The sequence below is a fragment of the Trichosurus vulpecula genome, chromosome 5, assembly GCF_011100635.1.
Source record: "Trichosurus vulpecula isolate mTriVul1 chromosome 5, mTriVul1.pri, whole genome shotgun sequence".
NCBI lineage: Eukaryota > Metazoa > Chordata > Mammalia > Diprotodontia > Phalangeridae > Trichosurus > Trichosurus vulpecula.
Window position 1 is genome coordinate 267,688,061 of NC_050577.1, and position 10,099 is coordinate 267,698,159.

The 10,099-nt window shown below is 36.8% G+C and overlaps 1 pseudogene; it reads left to right on the forward strand.

Annotated features, from left to right (window-relative positions):
* Positions 1 to 3,582: 3,582 nt before the first annotated feature.
* On the forward strand, positions 3,583 to 4,521 carry LOC118852179 (annotated as a pseudogene).
* Positions 4,522 to 10,099: the final 5,578 nt, after the last annotated feature.

A 10,099-nucleotide genomic window follows, 5' to 3' on the forward strand; every position in this document is an offset into this window, starting at 1 on the left:
CAACACTCCCACAGGATATGAAGACACAGAGGAGTCAGAGACTGCGCTGCTGGAAAGAATGAACTAAGTATGTGATTAAAAGCCCATTGAAATATAGATGTTTTACTATGGAATTAAACTTGGGAGAGAAACAGTGAAGGAAAGAATAGAATACCTTGGCATCCTCTGGGATATAAGGTGATTGGGATTCCCCTGACATCTCATCCATCCATTGAATCCCCTAAATGGTTTCTCCTGAGTTAACCTTCAAAATAATTCCTTACATCAGTGGTGTCAAACTCAAAAGGAAAAGGGAAGCACTAGTCTGCATGTAAGGATCCAAGTGGGCCAGCACACTGACTTTGTTTACAAGATATCTATATTTTATTACCTTTTTATTAATTTTTAAAAATACTACCCAGATACATTGAACTCTGTTTTGACTGCCAGCTTTATGTTTAATGTGTCTACCTTAGATGATGTGGGCAGGAACATGGATAAGCCAGGGGGACGCTGTATTGCAGAACCCTCACTGTTTGAGAACTGTATCTAATACTGTGATGATACCTTCCTGTCTCTGTGGACACAGGTCCCATAGTTGTTTTTTAATGTGCTTTTCTTTCTGATTTAATGTTGATTATATGGTAGATTCATTAGTAATTTTGAACTTTAATCCCCGAGGAACTGTTTGTTTGTTCTCTCACTTGATTTTCCCCGAACACCTTCAGGAGATTGAGCAAATAAAATTTAGGAGGGAAAATGCATGTCCTTGCCCAGAGGGGTCAGTCCTTTTCCTCTGAAGTACCCAGAGTCAGGTCTGAATGTTGGCTTCCATTTACAGGGGTCCCAGCTTCCTTTTAACTGCAGGGCAAGATTTCTGTCATTTAACATGAGACGAGATCTCTGATTCAAAATCATTGTATAATTACTTAGGAGAAAGAAGGATGGCCCAGAAACACTAAATGTGCTGGGACATGACAATCAGCCACAGAGCTGCATGTGAATGTAAGGTTCTAGGGACCACAGTGTGACAAAAATTGTCTATAGAATTAAGGTCTTTGAATTAAACAGATAACACACAGTAGAGATCATCCAATCCAACTTTCTTATTTAGAGGTGAGGAAACTTAGATTCAGGGAGAACAAGGTCCCATAAATCACAAGTAACAACTAGAATTCAAGTCTATAAGCTTCCTGGGAGCTCAATGCAGATGTAATAGTTTCAATTCAGAAGCTAGCCATTCCATGAGATGTCATGACCTAGGCAATAGCTTCATTGTATCCCTGCCACCTACCTGCCCTACTGTTCATCTTTGAGTCACTACAAGCACCTTTGGTGTTATTCTGGTCATTGATGCTATCCATGAAACACCGTCAGAAATGTAACTATGGAAAGGTTTTTCTCATCACATTTTTTTTAATTTTGTGTCCAGGAAGATTACATTTCCTTGACTATTCCCCTTACACAAAAAATGCAGTGGACAGACTTATCCATGGGAGATGTCAAAAACTTATGAAATTACATGGGCTATTTCAGGGAGAGAATGAACAATCATTTCTGAGAAGTCACTTCTTTTTAGAATATCAAGACATTTGAAAATTTACACTCTGATTGTAACAGATGATTATGGGGTCAGCTTTGGTGATGCTGGATTATGTGTGCCCTGCTGTGATTGGCAGAGTGTGGAAAAGTCCCTCTTGGGAAAGATGCCACCCACAACTGGCCATATGGTGCCTACTTACAGAAACTGTACATTGGAGGTTAATTCCATGTCATGACAAAAATTCTTGTTTAGGAACTCAGCTTTGGTGATGCTGGATTATGTGTGCCCTGCTGTGATTGGCAGAGTGTGGAAAAGTCCCTCTTGGGAAAGATGCCACCCACAACTGGCCATATGGTGCCTACTTACAGAAACTGTACATTGGAAGTTAATTCCATGTCATGACAAAAATTCTTGTTTAGGAACCATGCACCACTGAGAGGGTTAATGCTTTAACATAATGGTTCTTAAGCTATTGTCTATGAATTTGTTTTATAAAATATTTTGATAGCCATAATTCAATATAATAGCTTTCATTTGTAGCCCTATGGATTTTATACTGGGCACTTAAAATATTACTCTGAGAAGGGATTCGAAGGTTTGCTTCACAGTGCTGCCAATGCTGTTGTTTAATGCCAAACAGAAACAGCTAAGGATGCCTGCTCTAAGAGGTTCTGGGTCAATTCCACAGAAAGATGGATTCAGTACAAATTTTCTGTGACAGAGATAGAGACACAGAGAGATACAGAGAGACACAGAGGCAGAGGCAGAGAAGCAGAGAAACATAACTAACAAGTGATTTGAGTCACAAGAATAGGACACTCTCTAAGAAGCTTTTTAGTATTTCATAAAAGTGCTTACTATACATCCCTATAAAGAGAAAGAATTAGAGCATTTTCCATAAAAATCACAAGTCATTCACCAGTTAAAACAAAAAGAGTCCTTGGAAGAAACCATTATCAGCTATTCACACCTTTTTGTTAATTCACTTATCAAAGGATGAAAGGCTTTACAGTTAGAAAGAACCTGAGGAATCTTCTAGAGAATAAACACCCCATTTAAGAGACAAAGAAACTAAGGCCCTGAGAGATGAAGTGACTTGCATAGGATAACACAATTTATAAGGAGGAGAGGTTAGATGGCAAAAAAGGTCTTCTCACTTCTCCTGAAGGTCTTTTCAGTCATAGCAGCTCCCAGAGAAATGGTTTCTACAGAATGAGACTGAGGTTCCAAAAATTTTGTGAGAAGAAATTGGGCAGAGGTCCAGAGCCAAGATCTTCTTGAGGTCTTAGACTGGAAGGGGGAAAGCTCAGGGGGCATGGGTAACTAAAGCAGTTGGAAGCATAAACAATAGGGAAAAGTACATGAAAAGGGAAACAGGAAGAGCCTAAAAATAATCTGCACCTTCTCTTCAAAATTTCTTATGGTCAGCCCTGCTTACCCTCCTAGGTCAGATGTTCCTAACTCTGCCTTAAGGAGGTATCCTAGGAAAGTATGGTTGGGAAAATATCACATATAAGAAAGCATACCTATTGAAACCAAGTCATGATGTGGGGAGCAGAAGAAACAATACCATTTAGCACAAGGTAATTATTAGAATCAGCATAATTCACATTTAAAATTTAGAAAGTGCTTTGCAGCAGCCCAAGCAGTAATTGTTTCAAGTATATGAACCCTCACTTAACATGAAAGGAAGGCTGGGTTCTGAGAAGCTGACAGACTTCTACCTAGTCACATACAAGTTACAATCAGGACATGACCTAGGTCTCTTGACTCCATATGCAGTGCTGTAGTCTGTGGCTAAGAAAAGGAGGGATGAAAGAATCTGTGAAAAAAAAAATGAAATAAAAGATTTTGACAAGGAACCATATTTGAGAGTAAAAATATTCATCCACAAGAAACACTGAAGCAATTGCTGCAGGTAGAAACGCTGGGAAAGTGTAAGTTACTTTCTTCCCTTTTCCCACCAGCTCCCATTGCTCTCCTTGTTTTCTGTACAACCTCTTTTCCAATCCAAATTCTTCTATTTTCTGTGAAGGTTCTGCAGAATTCAGAAGTGAGGAATGAGAAATCACACAGGGATTATAGTATTCATCCTGTGGGGACTGACAGATGACCCACAGCTACAGGTTTTTCTTTTTATCTTTCTATTTCTTAACTACATGTTGAGTGTATCTGGGAACCTCGTCATCATCATCCTCACCTTGGTGGATGCCCACCTGAAAACTCCCATGTATTTTTTTCTCAGAAACTTTTCCATCTTAGAAATCTCTCTCACAACTTCTTTGATTCCCAGGTACCTCTACAGCATATCAACTGGGGACAATACAATTTCTTATAGTGCTTGTGCCATACAACTATTTTCTCTCATCTTTCTTGGGGCAGCCAAGTTCTTTCTTCTGGCCACCATGTCCCATGACTACTATGTGGCCATCTGCAAACCTTTGCATTAAACAGCTATCATGAACAGCAAAGTCTGTAACCAGCTCCTGCTGAGTTCTTGGCTGGCTGGGCTGATGATCATCCTTCCACCACTTAGCCTGGGCCTCCAGGTGGAATTTTGTGATTCCAATGTCATTGATCATTTTGTCTGTGATGCATTTCCTGTGTTAGAAATTTCATGCACAGACACACAGTTCATAGAGAAGATAGCTTTGATCGATGCTATATTAACTCTCATTATTACACTACTCTTAGTAGTTTTATCTTATGCCTCCATTGTCAGAACTATTATGAGATTCCCCTCTGTCTGGCAAAGGCAAAAGGCCTTTTCCACTTGTTCATCCCACATGATAGTTGTCTCCATCTCATACGGAAGCTGCATCTTCATGTACGTCAAATCTTCAGGAAATGAAAAAGTGTATTTGAACAAGGCTGTGTCAGTTCTCATGACCTCTGTTGCCCCGGTGATGAACCCCTTTATTTATGCCCTGAGGAACAAACGAGTCATACAAGCCTTTAAGGACGCAGTCAAAAAGATTGCAATTCTCACAAAGCAGTAAAAGATGCCAAATGGGAAAATTAATGTTCAGAATGCCCAATTTTAAAACAAAAATTGTTCACAATTCTGTAACCCTGGGTATTTTTCTTGCTAATCAGCTTTTCTAAAGGCTGTGGATCTTAATCTTAATGCAACCCATTTCCTCATGCAAGAAGAAACATACACAAACATGCTCACATGTGTACATGCAGATACTCATCCACAGGGGTGCAAATGGGGCAAATACAAGCATGCACACACATGCACACATGTACACACACACAGAGTGATGAAAGTCTTCCTTCCATTTTCGTCAGAATTTGTTATGCTTTCTGGCATGTCACTCACCTCTCCTCCAATCCCCACTGCCCAGTCCAACTATTTCCCTAACCATTAGCTTGCTCACTCTAACTCTCAGAGAGATGAGAATGATGGAAAAAGGGCTGTTCTAATAGTCAAGAAGACCAAGGCTCAACTATATCACCGGCGATTTACCATTTCTCCATCTCTGGTAAGTCACCAGAATGGATGTTGGAGGCTGTATAGTCCAACCTTCTCATCTTATAAGTAAGGAAACTAAGGACCAGAATTTTGAAATTACTTGCTCTATTTCATACATGGCAGTAAATAACAGAGCTGAGCTCTCAAGACAGGGCCTCTTCCTCCAAACCCAGTTTTTTCTCCACTGTATTGTACCAGTTCTTCCTTTCCAACATTGGAACCATAATCAAGCCAATTCTGCTATTACCATTAGAACAACTGTCTTAATCTGTTCCCCTATGTTTCCTAAGGTTGACTTTTCATACCCAAACATCCCTCCCTGGCCACCCCCCACCCCATATGTTGCCTTTGTTAGAATGTAAGTACTTCTGATCAGAGACCATCCTATTTTATATCATGTGTGTATTTTGTATATTTTTTGTGTCCCCATTTCTCACCACAGTGCCTGGTACATAGTAGGTGTTTAATAATTACTTTTCCTTCATTCATTCACTGGAAGTGAATACAGACTGTACATATTTCATGGAGAGGTTTTTCAATTTGTAGCAATTTTGGTTTTCCTTCTATAAGACCCTTAACCATCTACAACATGGAATGAGGTAGGTGTATTTAATGGTCTATACTGTTCCTTTCACTTTAAATCTATGATACTATCATACTATGGTTCTGTAGTTTTATGACAGTCTCCACAGCAAAGTAGAACTCTAGAAAATGAGAGTTCATCTCTCTAAATAACCCACATGCAGCTTCCTGGGGGAAGTAGTATGGTCATGGGAACTCTTTTGCCTTGTTGTTAACAGAGGACTAAGTATTTTCAGTTTGTATTTTCTGTGCAGTAAGATAAAGGCTATCCCTTAACACATCACATATGATGGCCCTTTATCTTTTTTTGTAGCAGCTAATATGAGAATCAGAGACTAAGGTAGCCAGTTGAAATACTAGGCAGGGAAGTAGGAATGCAGCTGATCAAAAACCACATAAATATTATCTAATTTGCAAATAAAGAAATATAATCGCATAAGACTCTAAAGTTTCATCTAATATCTAGCATGTTGGCAAAGCTGATAAAAGAATCAATGTGGCAATGGTGTGCCAAAGCAGGTACATTAATACATATTGGCAGAAATGTCTTTGACCAATATTCTTAATATCCATCCAAAATTTTTAACTAAAATCTTGTCAAAGAGAATACAGGAATATGTTCAAAAAGTCATTCATAATAACTAAGATTATACTAGGGAAGCAAAGATTATCAACTTAAATAATTATGTTAAAGGTGAAAATATCCTAAACTACATGATTAACTCAAAAAAGGCAGAAAAAGCCTTTGATAAAAGTACAATAGTCATTTGTTCTTAAAAAAAGATAACAAAAAAGATATGGCTGAAAAAAGTATCCGCCTAAAAGCAAAATAAAGCACTATAAACAGTGAGAATACACTAGAATCTTTGCTAAAAAAGGAGCACATACATATTTTCCAACTTCTCTTCTATGATTTGATAAAGTCCTACAAAGGCAACAGAAAAAAAATTAAAGGCATAAGGATAAACAAAGATTATATAAAAAAACTGTGGGAATAAGCAGAGAAAATGAGATAAATAACAGCTTCAGAAAAGTTTCAAAATAAAAAAACAAACCAAAATAATTCTATATAAGTAAAAAATGAAAGATACGATAATAGAAAAAGACATCCCATTCAAGATAACCATAAAATACATTAAAATATTTTTGAACAAGCCTACCTAAATAAAAAACAATACTTTCAGAGTTTCAATTACAAGTAAGTTTTTAAATAGATCAAAAAAGACAGCTTAAGTTGCTGGAAGAATATTCAGTTTTCATGACCAGACCATGCCAAAAAATAAAATAAAATTCTTCAAGTGACTAGGAGAAAAACCTTCAAATATAAAGTAGAGTAAATTTAGATAACACAAAGTGATTCTGCCCCCACCAGTAGCATCAGGAGGGAGTAGAATGTGTTCCAAAGAGCAAAGAAACTGAAGATAAAACACAAGGTAACCTACCCTGCAAAACTGAGCCTAATCTTTAATGTAAAAAGATGGATGTCCAATACAAAAGACACATAAAAAGCATTAATAGGGAAAAAACCAGACATGAATTATTTTATTTTCATGCACACCAGAAAACAAATATACAGAAAGGGTTAAAAAATACAAAAACTAGAGACAAAACAGCAACAAAACAAACTAATAATAGATTTTAATATAAAAGTACACAAGGAGACCAAGTTGCAAGTAAAAGTCAAATAGAAGAGATGATAGAGAAACAGGCCTGAAACATTTGGGATGGAGGGTGGAAAGGGATGTGGAAGAGAGGGGAAGAAGAGAGAGAGACAGAGAGACAGAGATGGAGAGACAGAGATAGAGAATATTACATAATGGGTGTGCATATAAAGTGAGGAAGAAGGGGAGGGGACTATGTGAGGAACCCTAATCAAGTCAAAAGTTCACAAAGAAAAGAAAAGCATTCCTATAGTCTAAAAGGAAGAAGATAACCCACAGAGGAATGAGTGAGGAGAAAAAGGAGAGATTGATGCAAAGGGAAAGAAAGTGGAAATGTTTCAGTGATAGTAAGGGGTACTACTGAGGAATGATTCTGTAAGAAAAAAAATTCTATAAAATGATCTTGTTTTGCCAGTGTAAACCTTACAATGATAATAAACTGCAGGGGATTCACAGAGAGACCACTCAACCTAACCCAGAATAAAAGGAATGAGAGCTCCTGCAGGCAACTGACACCAAGAAGAGTGAAAGTTCATTGACCTAAGAACATTTCAAGACAAGGGGGACATGGGCAGTAAGGTGGTGGAGAAGAACATGGGGAATTAATTAATTATGAACTGCACAATGAGACACAGAAAAATACATACCATTGAGCAATGTCCTCTCTTTCAGAAACTGTCACTCCTAAAAATGAGTCAGCAAAAACAGAAGACTGAGGTAATATATACAAGGCAATAACACACAAACATTTTATAAATGGGAGTCCAAAATAGGTATCAAAGAAGTTTTAATTCTATGAAGAATATAGAGACTAAAGAGGGACTAAATAAAAATAAGGGCCATAAATGAAAGAATAAAATTCTAGAATAGACAGATGGAGAAGATGAATAATGAAGAGGAGGGAAAAAATTCTTTTTAGAAAAAGATGCAGAAAATGAAATTTTAAGCACTAACAAACAAGTTGAAGGGGAGGAAAAGAGTAGCCATTTTACTTGCCTGCTTAACTGGGAGGAGAAAAAAGAGGGGAAGAAATAAAAACTAGACAAAAGCAAGAAGGAGAAAGGTTGTAGTAAGCTAAAAGTAAGGAAAGGAGTAACAAATGGAAGGCCAGGAGTTAAAGGAGGAAGGGGTGGGGAAAAGAGCTGGCTGAAATAGGGTTGTGTTAAAGAAAATTAAGCTAAAATTACAGAAGAGACAAAGTACTCTGTTTACAGAGTTAAGAAGGGAAATGGTAAATAGGAATAAAAATACAATATTAGAGGCAAATGGAGAAAAATATAAACAATTCTCACAACTTTAAAAATTAACTTATTGAACAATGCAATAAAATTAAGTGATAGAATTCACTTTTTTGAAAGCCCAAAATTTTTTTGGCTTACAAGAAACAAATTTCTAAAATAAAAATTGAGACAGCATTTTATAAAAGGAGCTGGAAACAAATTTTTCTATGCATCAGGTAAGTCCAAATAAACAGAAGCTATAGTGATACTATCAGGCTAAGCAAAAAAAAAAAAAAAAAAAAAAACAATCTGAAAGAGGGAACTACAAGGAAACTACATTATGCTGGAAGGTAATAATAATGACAAACCAGTATCAGTGTTAAACATATATGCTCCCAATGCCTTACCATATAAATTCACAAATTAAAACTTAACTAAACTACAAGAAGACATAGGCAGTAATGCAATAAGAGAAGGAGATTTCGGTTTTGGATATATCTAATGCAAAGATAAACACAAGGAAAAATATAGAACGAAATATATTGATGTAGAAAATAAAGCTAAAAGAATCCACCAGTCACCTCCTGAAAGAGACCCCAAAATGAAAACTCAGAAGAATATCATAGCCATATTCCAGAATTATCAGGTCAAGGAGAAAATAATGCAAGTAGCCAGAAAGAAACAATTTACATATCATGGAACCACAGTCAGGATTACACAGAACTTAGCAGCTTCTACATAAAAGAATCAAAGGGCTAGGAATATATTTCAGAATTCAAAGGAGCTTGGATCACAACCAATAATCAACTACCCAGCAAAATTGAGCATGATCTTTCAGGGGAAAAGATGGACATTCAACTAAATAGGAGACTTTCAATCAATCCTGATGAAAAAACCAGAGCTGAACAGAAATTTCAGTCTTCAAATATAAGATGCAAGAGAAACATAAAAAGGTAAACAGGAAAGAAAAAAAAACCATGTTCTTCAATAAGGTAAAACTATTTAATTCCCTACATGGGAAGATGATATGTGTAGCTCTTGAGAACTGTATCTTTATTAGGGCATTTAGAAGGATTATACATAGACAGAGGGAGGGGGTATAAGTTGGCTTTGATGGGATGATAAAAAGTATTTAATTAAGAAATGAAAAAAGTATTGTACTGGAAGAAGAGGAAACTTGGAGGAAGAATATAGTAAATTACATCAAATGAAGAGTCACAAAGACCTACTACACTAGAGGGAAAGAGGGGAAGGGGGGAGCATTGCTTGAACCTTACTCTCATCAGCTCAAAGATGGAATAACACGGAAGAACAAAAGGTCCATAATATCAATGGAATTAATAAAAAGAAATGCTAGGGAAATGCTAGCCAGATATTAAACCGTACTATAAAGCACCAGTCATCAAAACTACTTGGTACTGGCTAAGAATCAGAATGGTGGATCAGTGGAATAGGTTAGGTACACAAGATGCAATAGTCAACAACTATAGCAATATGTTCTTTGTAAACCCAAAGAATCCAGCTTCTGAGTTAAGAATTCACTATTACACAAAAACTGCTGGGAAAACTGGAAAATAATAAGGCAAAAACTGGGCATAGACCAATATCTTATACTGTATACCAAAATAAAATCAAA